This window comes from Vanessa cardui, chromosome 26 (genome assembly GCF_905220365.1).
Source record: "Vanessa cardui chromosome 26, ilVanCard2.1, whole genome shotgun sequence".
In the NCBI taxonomy this organism is placed as follows: Eukaryota; Metazoa; Arthropoda; class Insecta; order Lepidoptera; family Nymphalidae; genus Vanessa; species Vanessa cardui.
This window is the reverse complement of record NC_061148.1, coordinates 1,846,726-1,855,737: the sequence shown is the minus strand read 5'-3', so window position 1 is coordinate 1,855,737 and position 9,012 is coordinate 1,846,726. Positions and strand designations below refer to the sequence as shown.

The following is a 9,012-nucleotide window of genomic DNA, read 5'->3' as shown; positions in this document are numbered from 1 at the left end:
CATTTTTTTATAATATTACAGAATACTTTTTTACTTAAAAAATAGTTTTGGATCGTTAGTTCCGGAGATTACCCACTACAAACAAATAAAATACCTCTCAATAGGATCATCTCAATTAGGTTCAATAATCAGTAATTATTACAATATCATATTAGTAGAGTACCTATAGATCGTATCTGCTTCAGAATCTGTGCAGTAGTGGGTTAAATCCCAATATTTCACAGAAGTTATTACGTCTTGTAGGTATCTATACAAATACGTTAGGTATTTATGTAAACTTTACTTGGTGGTAGGGCTTTGTGCAGGCCCGCCTGGGTAAGTATTACCCACTCATCAGATATTCTACCACTAAACAACAATACGCAGTATTGTTGTGTTCCGGTTTGAAGGGTGAGTGAGCCAGTGTAACTACAGGCACAAGGGATATAGCACCTTAGTTCCCAAGGTTGGTGGCGCATTGACGATGTAAGGAATAGTTAATATTTCTAACAGCGTCATTGTCTATAGGTGGCTCGTCCGCCAACCTATTCCATAAAAAAAACTTATAAATACTAATAATAAGCGGAATTCAAAGTGATATAATAGAGATTTTAAATATAAATTAGCACGTGTCAACTCTAGGCTTATCCAAATGTGTTAGTAATTATTCCTTGGACTTAGTAATCGGGATTAAAGTAGCTTGCGTCATTTTTTTAGCTAAAATTAACTATGCATAGCAAAGATGACGAGGTTTGGAAATAGGACAAATAGACTCGTCACAAATGCTACATTATAATAAACTATTGAGCAAAATACAAGACGAAACTAGACCAAAATAACGAGAGTTTTTTCATGATTTTTTTGTAATGAAATATGTAGATATGTACAGTTCATTAGGAACAATAGGTACCTATATATTCTGGCACAGCAGTTATAACGCCAAAATCATAACCAAGTATCGCGTGTTCGAACTCGGAAAAACACTGAGTTTTAATGAGTTTATTTGTGTGTAACATCACGTGCTCGCCGGTGAAAAAAATTTCGTGAGGAAACCTGCATATAGACGTCGGATAAAAATCTGCCACATGTGTATTCAAAAATCTTTATTGGAATACCGTCGCGGAATACTACCAAACCATCACGCATCACATCAAAATGCGGATAGGCCTTAGCCCATCTGTGGGATATTTCTAGGCTGTTCAATGAACTTTTATTTTACAAAAAATTAATTAGACCATGACCTTTTGGAAATAGATTGAAATATCACTCACACATTATAAGGTTCGCGTTGACACATAATAAGACAATCCACGCATATTACATCAAATTAAACCCTAAGATGATTTAATAGTATCAGCTGTTTAACTGTTTTGGATGGGACGGAAATATCTTGTTTTCCGAATTCGCCCCTCAAGATTACGCCTACTTTAATAATCCCAATTGTTTCACAATGTGAAAATATGGCGAACTTACTTGTCGACCAATGGGAGGCGTGACCGTTTCGATGCCCGAAACGTTCCCGTTGGTGTATTCTCCGTCCGCAATACCCATCGACCAATCAGAGCGACGAACGGAACTTCGATTCAAACTAGTTCCATTTACGCTCTCAACTTGTGTGGACGCGCGGAATATTTCGAATATTTTTTTGAGAAATAAAACTTCGTTTTACTTGAAACGTTTTAAGAGATTCGTGCGTTGTGTTGATTTAATACGTTTTAAGGATATATTGTATTATTTAAAATCTAAAACGTGTGCGTTGGCCGTAAATAGGTTGTTCTTGGTCGCTGACGGCTTTTATTTTTAGTTTAGCTTGTTAAAGTTGTTCGTGTGTGAGACTGGATCTTAATTTAGCGACGCATATAAGTGTGAGTATGCCACGGCTGTCTTCCTTATTTTTTTTTTCGTCCAACGGGTTACAACTTTGTTGTAATTATATTTAGTACAGACTGTTTACTTATTAATTAAACCAGTATTTTAAATATTCGAAATTTGATTTTGTAATTTTCACCTATGTGCCAGTCTTCTTGGTATAATTCAACTTTACAGGGGGCATATAATAATAGAATTTGCGATGTCTTAGTACACTGAACCCATTTGGATCAACGTAATATTATTTTAAGTCAGCGTTGCATTTCCTTTGTGCATACAATTTATATTCGAAGAATAATCCCTTGAAATATCTTGAATTATTATTTTTATTCAGATAAAATTATAAATGCGAACATATTTATTTTTTTATAATTATTTAATAATGCAAAACTAAAAGAGTTTCACAATTTTAATAAAAGTTTCGTACAAAGTTTCAAGGTTTATAGTCTGACTAGTGTTGGAGAGAGATGATATATTGCCTTATTTAAATTGAAATTAAAAAAAAAATATTAGTCTTTTGTATTGATTTTTTTTTATGATATATGTTTTGCAAAAACCGTGGTTAGTTATGGAATATGTGGATCTTACATTAGATGCATTTTAATTTCGGACACACACTGCTGAATTTTCATGCGCTTAATTTGAGTTTATAATATATCTTCCGCTGCATCCTGCGTTAAAACAAACATAAACATATTATTGCATATTATAATGTCTAGTACTATTTACATTAACACCTATTATAATTAAAAAATCATCTGTTTATGATCACGTGATATGCTGACCAGAACAAGAATGCCATTAGCGTTTCTTTGATAAATTCTGCGTTCGATCCTCTGCGTGAAAATAACCTGGTGAACCAGCTTTTGACAGAATTACTAAGAGTTAATAGGTTTCATATTATTTATAAAAGTTTGTGCAATATTATTCCAAAATTTAATTTAGGATTTCTATTTCAAATTGAATACACCTAATTTGGTAATGCATGTGTGGTGTGGCTAGGCGGATTAATACCTCAGTGCGAACACTAGGAAAAAGTTGTCTTTGCCCTTTTAACCTGTCAAAGGTTGGAACTTAAAGTATGAAAATTGTAGATGAAATTTCGTCTGCAAAGCTTACTATTCTACTTTTAAAAGAGTACTAAGTGTCAGTAATATAGCATACCAATATGTATGTCGCATTATTTGGTGTTGCTAGTAAAAAAATAACATATAATAATATGCTTGATTAATAAATTATAAATTCAATTTTTTTTTTTAATTTGAATCTAGGTACCTAGTGCTCTATTGGTAATATTTGATAAAGTATTACATAGAGTAGCAATTATTATTTAATAATTCCAAGTTGACGGATAATATTTTTGGTGATCGTATTTTCTTATTACACAGTTCATAATAATATATATCCTTGTAAGTACAACAGCAACAATAGCCTGTAAATTTCCCACTGCTGGGCTAATTCTTCCTCTCCATTTAAGGAGGTTTGGACATATTCCACTACGCTGTTCTAATGCGGATTGGTGAAATACACATGTAGCAGAATTTCTATGAAATGAAACACATGCAGGTTTCCTCACGATGTCTTCCTTCACCGCCGAGCACGGGATGAATTATAAACATAGTCAAACCATCATAATTATTGAGACATATTTTAATATATTCCGTCATAATATATTTTATGAGTTAATTAATTTTAATTAGTTTGCCAATAAATTAAACGTAACCGCAGAGAAATAACTTACAGAGTGATCTCTTGTAATTATCGGTTCATCTAATTTACACGATGAATAGAATAAATGATAATTAAAAAAAAAATAAAGAAAGAAAGATAATCAGGACCCAATGCCGTCCAAATTATTGTCTTAGAAACACAAAGAAGTTATAAATTAAACTGAATACTTTATTAATGGTAAATAAAGTTGGGATAATCATTTAAATTCAATTAATCATCTCGTGTTCTCGGCAAAGAAAAACATCATGTGTATTGCCACTCGTGTATGCCAACCCGTATTAGAGGTGGAATAAAAAAGTCGTATAAACGTCCCACAGCTGGGCTTAGGTATCTAAATTTTTGAGCCAAAATGGCCAAAAGGTTACGTGTACGTCTTAACCAATTGTAATGGTTTAAACTCAGATGAGCACCAATGATGGAAGGTATGTCTCGTCATGGTTTAGATAGCTGTTAATTGTCATCTTGGATTGTTATGTCAGTAGATTGCCATACTTGAAGATTTCTGGCTTAGCTTTAAAAGCCGGCGAGATGGTGATAATTTTTTAAAGAGATATTTACGCATTGTGTTATATATTTTTTAATACGGTAAACACTGAACATGTAGCCATTTGTCATCATGACAGTGAGAAATGATTCACGGTGGTTTAGTGTGTATAACACGTGGATCTTAACCGAGAATCGCCAGTTCAAATACCCATGTATATTTCTTTAAAACATCTCACCTGTTTAAGATGAAAGTCATCAAAATAATAGACAATTCAATTCGAAGCTTAGTTGCTTTTACTTCAAACTGGGCACAGATTATTTCGCCTATGTCATATAGGGTTGATAAGATACGAAAACAGAAATATTTTTGTCCAGATACGATTATTTTATAGTAAATCTATACTTATAGACTAATATTGTAATTGTGAAAGTTACTCTGTTTGTCTGACGTTCTTTCACTGCTAAACCAATGAACCGAATTTATTGTAATTGGGTATGAAGCAAATTGGAACTCCAAGAAAGGACTTTTTTTGCCTAACACATGACAAGCAACCTTCGAAAACGCGAGAGAAGCCGCAGGTTAGAACTAGTAAGTGAAAAGTGAAATGATCCGTCAAATGTTTACCCATCCATCCACAATGGAGCCATATGCTGGAAAACTATCAAAATCCACTCAAGTAACAAGTAAGATTAGGTCATAGCCCAGTATTGAGCATTTGTAGGATACTATAAATAGTAACTTAAAAAAAACTACTCTTCTCAAAGCTATAAACCGAATACTATTTTTGTCATAACATATAGTATGTTAATGACGTAGCGCCATTCCATTTAAATTATTTCAATATATTATGTGTCGTGACTATTAAGAACGCCTACTATTAAGAACGTCTAACATCCGACGCAATTAGGTAGGATATTATAAGTGATCATTGTCTTTCTAACCAAATTACTTCTAAATTGTTCCGGATTAATCGTTTTTCAATCGAAATTTATTCGGTAATTTCGATAAGTCCTATGTAGCAAACGTCATAAGAGCTTTTAGTAAAAATATACAATAATTCATCCCTTTTTCATCTGAAAGGCTAAAGTACGGAATAAAGCGATTAAGGATAATTGAAATGGCTCTTAAGAAGAAAGAAGAAACTAAGAGACATCGTACTCTTCGAAAAACCAAATTGAATACCTGACTTAATACTATTCAGTTAAATAAAATTAGCTAATTTAAAATACATTGAAAAAGAAAATTTCTACACCTCGCCTCATTGCTTCCACTGGTGACGGGAGGGCTTGGTCGTTTTTTGCCCAGAGAATCGGAATTGCGATTCAACGGGGAAATGCTGCTAGCAATTCTTGCCACCATTCCACGCGGTCAAGGTTTATACTGTAACTAGTTTTAGTTCATATTTGTATATATTTAAGTATTTAATGCAACTACTAAGTTCAAGTATAAAAAAGTTAGATTTTCTGTTATCCATGATATATGGTCTGATATATACATGAACCAAAAGCCTTAGCACATCTCGGGCCGGGGTTATGTAAAGGGAAGTCTGTATTACCATTATTATTTGAGATAATTTCTAGAAAAATGGTTGATATCTTACATGGAGTATTGATATGGAATATGGGTTTATCATGTACTGCCTATATTTAAGGGCAATATGTAAATAGGTAAATTTAATCATCCCAAATAAAAACAATGACAATTGTTTGATACTAAATACCTTTTTGGACTTTCATTTAGATACATAGAGTATCGCTTTGATAATCTAAGATACGCTGATAGTTCATAGATTGTCAGATAAACCCGTCCACAGCCTCCGTATGCCCCCCGTACCATCGTTGACGCTTACACATGACTGGGCTTATAAGCGTAGCGTTAGATTGAAAAAAAGTTTAAAGGTGATGTTCTGGTAAATGAACGTAAAATGAAAATACTGTATTTGATGCATAAAAGTTACCTAAAAAGTATTCCATTTCAGGATATGGTCGATAAAAAAAATTGATTACAAATATGTATATCGAAGAACATAGGATGTTATTGGAAAAAGAGTAACAACAACAACAACAGCCTGTAAATTCCCTGTGCTGGGCTAAAGGCCTCCTCTCCCTTTAAGGAGAAGGTTTGGAACATATTACACTACGCTGTTCCAATGCGGGTTGGTGGAATGCACATTTCTATGAAATTTGTCACATGCAGGTTTCCTCACGATGTTTTTCTTCACCGCTGAGCACGAGATGAATTATAAAGACAAATTAAGCATATGAATCAGCGGTGCTTGCCTGGGTTTGAACCCGCAATCATCGGTTAAGATGCACGCGTTCTAACCACTGGGCCATCTCAAAAAGAGTAAAGCGCCTGGGAAATGCTTTTTTGTATTATTTACTTGATAACTCTTTAATTTTTTACTTTGCATTACTCTAAATTAAATTCTTTTCCATTCGTCCAAAGTGTTATCCGCATTCGGATGCCAAGTTACGCGTTAACGGCGGGCGTAGCATGCGCGTCACTAAACATTTCACATAGCCAAAACGTTATCGATATTCTCGATAAGACATTTAAACACATGTTAAAAATTTTATTATCTCGATGTATCGTAACTTTCGTGTAATATGACCGTATAGGGTCATTAATTAACCCCCCATGATCATTGAACATAAAAAACATTCAGAGTTAAGATAGCATCGGATATACATGTAGGCCTATTCGATAGCGTATCTTTTTTTTTAAATATTTAGTGATGTGATGTGAAATACGGTTTACAAGATAAACGAGGTATAAATGTTTTTTTTTTTTTTTATATACAGTACAATCTCTTTTTTCATTATTGATTGTATATATTATTTTAATGAGTTGTTTTATGTTGTCTGCGATTATTCATCCATATGATGATCGATCTTTAAAATTTAATACAGGATTTTAATATTCGATAAAAAGCAAAAATGAAATCTTTAGAAAGTAAAATAGTAAAATATTCATAAAAAAAATTTCAACATTTGTCACTTTGTGTGTCAATATTTTAGATTAACATAAACAATTTTCAATTTTTTTTAAAGTACCTTTAGATATTCCAATTGAGGAAGGAGTAGCCATGGACAAAGTTTATATTTAAATTTTCTATTCACCTTCCTTATAGGTCGGCTGTAACATAATAAACAGATCTTAATTTTATAATACAGAACTACTTAACTACTTACCACTATTGCTGTTAAAATCACTTGGACCTTGGAGCAGTAGTGCAAATACATAGTTTGATTAAAAGAAGCTATAATACTTAACAGCCTTATTGCTTCCACGGTGACACTGTTTCTGATTCTGATTCTTCGGAATTAAGCTAGACTAAGTTGAGCAAATTTGAGTTCTTGCCACAATTCCACGCGATCATGATTTATAGAGTAACTATTTTTAATTCTTAGCTGTAAGTTAAGGATTTAATGTTAATAATTCTTATGTTTATATCTAGTTTGGTGGTAGGGCTTTTTGCAAGCCCGTCTGCTAGGTACCACCCACTCATCAGTTATTCTACCGCCAAATAACAGTACTCAGTACTGTTGTGTTCCGGTTTGAAGGATGAGTGAGCCAGTGTAACTACAGGCACAAGGGACATAACATCTCAGTTTCCAAGTAATATTTCTTACAGCGTCAGCGTCGTCTTGTCTCTGGGTGATGGTGGTCACTTACCATCAGGTGACCAGGTAACCTAACCATAAAAAAAGTTTAAATTTACTTCCAATTTCACGGCCATTTTTTTTCAAATCCATAATAAATACCATAGATCTCTTTGTCACTCGACCAATCATATCTCATCGTTTCAATGACGAAGTTGTTATTTTGCTATATTGTTCTTGTGGTTGGAAAGCGCTAACCGCTTCCACCGGTTGAGGACGTCAATTCAAATAAAAAAAAAACAATCAATAAATTCAGCAGTTGCAGCTTTAATTACAAATTTCCTAGTTTCTACAAAAATGGAAGAGAGTATTCTTAATTTAAATTCAATATATATATGTATAAGCACTGTAGTTTTAGAACGCGAAATTTTCCATTGAATTCTTAGACATAGCGATTTCTTAGGTAGCTTTCGCCGGGGGTTTTTTCGAACCTTCAAGAAAAGAGCGTACTCCTTCCTTAAAGGCCGGCAACGCACCTGCAAGCCCCCTGGTGTTGCAGATATCCATGGGCGGTGGTCCACTTTCCATCAGGTGAGCCTCCTGCTCGTTTGCCACCTATGTCATAAAAAAAAAAGTATTAGATACATATTTCATTCTAGTTTTAGAAGGATTTACGTTGAATGGTAAGTGACAAATGTACGACACATACATAGTACATATAATCAATTCAATAATATATATTGACTTGATATAAATCAATAGTTTCAATCAATTCATGCTATATATATATATATACATACCTACTAATTTCGCTCGCGGCTTCGTTCTCGTTTTAGGGCATCGGTTGTCATGTGATAGGCAAAAAAAGTAGCTTATGTCCTGTTTGGAAGTTTAAGTTTGCTTAATACCGAATTTTATCAAATTCGGTTCAGCGGTTTGGTTGTGAAAGAGCGCCACACAGACAGCCAGACAGAGTTACTTTCACATTTATATATAATTTGGATTCAAAATTGGATCGCATTGTCATATAATTATTATGTTATTTATGTTAGTTTTGTTGTTGCTAGCCTTACTTCTGGATGCCCGACTTTATTTCAAGCTCTTTAATAAATTTAATTTCATTGCATATATATATTTTTATGGTATTGGTTGGCGGACGAGCATATAACTATTCCTTACATCGTCAATGTGCCACCAACCTTGGGAACTAAGATGCTATGTCCCTAAAAACAACAACAACCTGTAAAATTTCCCACTGCTGGGGACTGCACTAAGGCCTCCTCTCCTTTGAAGAAAAGATCTGGAACAAATGCCACCACGCTGTTCCAATGCGGGTTGATT

The 9,012-nt window shown here is 33.7% G+C and overlaps 1 protein-coding gene across 1 annotated transcript in view; it reads left to right on the top strand.

The window, feature by feature from the left end:
- The first annotated feature begins 1,554 nt into the window (after positions 1-1,554).
- LOC124540799 (homeobox protein six1a-like) overlaps positions 1,555-9,012 on the top strand; it is a 43,526-nt gene continuing 36,068 nt past the window's right edge. The window contains exon 1 of the mRNA XM_047118517.1: positions 1,555-1,844. The gene's annotated coding sequence lies outside the window, so the exon portion shown is untranslated. The remainder of the gene's footprint in view (positions 1,845-9,012) is intronic.